Genomic DNA, 3,143 nt, shown 5'->3' on the forward strand with positions numbered 1-3,143 from the left:
ACACAACAATCAAGCAGATCGTCGATTTATTATTTCTTCTATATTCCAATATATGATGTTTCCATGTCCCGGAATGAGATCAATTCCTAACCCTGGATGGGATCCTTCGCTGAACAGGAAACAGTTAAATGTACACATGATTATAGACCCTTTTTTGTTGAGGTGATGATATCTACTACTATAACAATGAATTACAAGGAAAAGAAGATCATCTCCATATAAAAGGATTTTTGTGTGCGTCCCTTGAGGTTGGGATCCCATGTCTATATTTTTTTCTAGATGTGACCTTAGTGTGATCTGAGACTGCTCTGAATCTACTTCTTTGCCACAAGATCACCAAACTGCAGGTTACTGCCTGTCCTTTTCATGAAATGAGATTACTTGATTATGCCATAGGTTTGAATGATTTCTTAATGGGAAGGTGTCTTTTTTCCCCCAATTTTAAATCACTTCTCCTGGGTGAGGTTCTGACCTTCCCTAGTGAGAGGTCAGTGAGGCACTTACCGTGTCTTCTATCCCCTATAGCTGTTTTTAAACATGCTTTCTGTCTTGGAATGAGATTACTTGGTTTTGTCCTGGCCCTGTCCGGATACCCAAGCTGGGAGGGAGACAGTAAAATGTAGAATTTTGAGAGACGATGTTTTTGTTTTGTAAATCATCTCTCTGTTATGCACTGTATTTGTTTTACATATATAAGTGATTTGTAAACATTTGCCTGCCTTCCTCTTAGTGGGGACATGTGCTTGTGTCAGGATGAGACATTTAGATGATCTCAAACTTGGTACACTGATTGTGGTATGCTCTTGGAATCTACCTTTGTTTCGTATTTGAATCAATTCCCATTAGTCTTACTTTTTCTTGGGTGCTTTACTTGTAATTCTAGAACTTTTTACTATCCCAAATTCTTCCTTTTTACTGGCACTGATATGACCTAAATGAGTTGCAAGCGCCGTAAAACCATTGAAAAGAAAGAAACAAAACATAAATCAATTCTCTTTTATACTGTTATAGGCTATCTCTCATAGTGTATTTTAGTGTGGCTTTAAAGTAGTCTCAAACTAGACATATAATGCAAGATTGCTGTTGGAATTTCATGTATTACTGTTTGAATTTTCTGACGTTCCCTATTCTGCTGTTAGGATCTTATATTGTTTCCTGAATTGACACTGGAATCTACTTTTGTTCCTTGTTTTAACTAGTCCCGATTGTCTTTCAATATCCGGAGTGCTCTTAGTCACAGATATATAATCTTTTAACATTACATATAACTTTTTCATTTCTCTTGATACGAGCATTACTTAAAAAGCGCGGCAAAACCCATAAATCAAAATAATAATTCTCAGAATTAAAACCTTAATTTGCATCATGACACATTATTAGTACTTACACCAGTTCACTTTCCTTTAGTCTATTCCCTTTTTGTTTCAACTTTAGTGCAATGAAAACCACACACAATATCAATCAACTCGTTTTGACAATGCATCCGCAACATTTCTCTCGTTGTCCTACACACATCTGTGCGGGAAACGTATGGCGGAAAAATAGAGGTTTAGTGCTCTTTTTTGCAGGGAAAACAATCCATTCCCAGGAGAGATGATATATTCGGGATAACCGCTGTCGATGGTAAAGCGGAAATGGCGAGCGAGCGGTTTAACGATGTTTTACTGTACTTAATTTGTCGAATTCAACGATATATCAATAACCACTCCCACTCTTTTGGTTTTAAGATGTTATTTTTTTTCATTCATCGTACTCGTGGAGAAGACGAGTAAAATTGTACTCAACTTTCCTGGTTTGGCATCCCTGCCCCACTCTCTGAGTTAAGGAAGTAGGAGGTAAAGTGATTCGACCACCTGAGGTATCACCTGTCAACAAGACACCCATCATCAAGGGTAATTAACTGGGAGTGAAACACAGATCAGTAGCAACAATAAACAACTGCGAGGAGAAACCCAAACAAAAGAAAAAGGCGAAAGGTTTATAAATGAGTTGAATTAACTCTTTCAGCACGCAGTCAATGCGTTCAAGTCACCACGTGTGTCCCATCGGCCTTCCATTAACTTCCAAACACCTCACACGTTTGAGTGCCATCTCTCACATTGAATCCAGGCTTCCAAAATGGTCTGATATTATATCAAATTTAGCTTTGTATAAATACACAAAGCCAATTTCACTGTCATTTTCTATACAATATGTTAAGAGCGATGGAAAAAAAAAGAGGTAAACGAATACTGTGACAAGACAAATAAACAAAAAATACAAACCAAAACAAACAAAAACACGAACACAAGAAGAAAAAAAAAGACAAAATATAAAAAATCCAACAAAAACAAAACAAAACAAATGACGATAGTGTAGGTATTGTTTGCAGATATGTAGATGGACTTGTCTTCTTTGACCCCTTCTGCTTTTACTCACCCAGTCAAAAGGTTGTCTTCGTGTGACATATCCAACTGTTATGTTCATAGACTGTGAAAAGCATTCAGAATATTTTACCATCATATTAATATTGTTTTAAAAAACCAACACACTAAGTCGGTATCGCCTTGCTTGGATTGGGTAATATATCCCCGAAATTGGATAATCATATCGGATATTAAAGTGATGAGCCTTGCTCTATGTCAACTTGCTCTTGAGTAAATGCCCCCCTTTCCCCTCGCCCTCCCCACACTCCAGCACGGTTTCCTCAAACCTGCCTCAAACTCATTCGAATGTCTCCGAATTTTTTCCTTATTATTCTTTGTTATCATTCCATTCCCTCATCGAACAAATATTTTCTCGAACACGATTTCCTCGAAATAATCACCCAGTGACCGGGGTGGGGGGGGGGGGGGGGGATTAAAGGTTTTTTGTTCTTTTTAAAAATTGCGCCAGATGATTTCGACTTCCTGTGATATTGACAGTTCATTATGTGTGTATCGTGTGTATCTATCTACACTGCATGTGTGTGTGTGTGTGTGTGTGTGTGCAGTATAATACACACGTAGACACACACACACACAGCTACTCACATACTCCAATGCCGTTTCGCATAAAAGACACCTCTGCTTATTCTTATCACTTCGCCATTAGTTCCAATTTTAATGCCACGTGTCATGATGTGCTAATGGTTGACGACGACGGCAAATGACTATTGTGATACA

Source organism: Berghia stephanieae, chromosome 10 (genome assembly GCF_034508935.2).
Source record: "Berghia stephanieae isolate SIO BIC M18660-M18661 chromosome 10, UCSD_Bste_1.3, whole genome shotgun sequence".
NCBI classification, from domain to species: domain Eukaryota; kingdom Metazoa; phylum Mollusca; class Gastropoda; order Nudibranchia; family Aeolidiidae; genus Berghia; species Berghia stephanieae.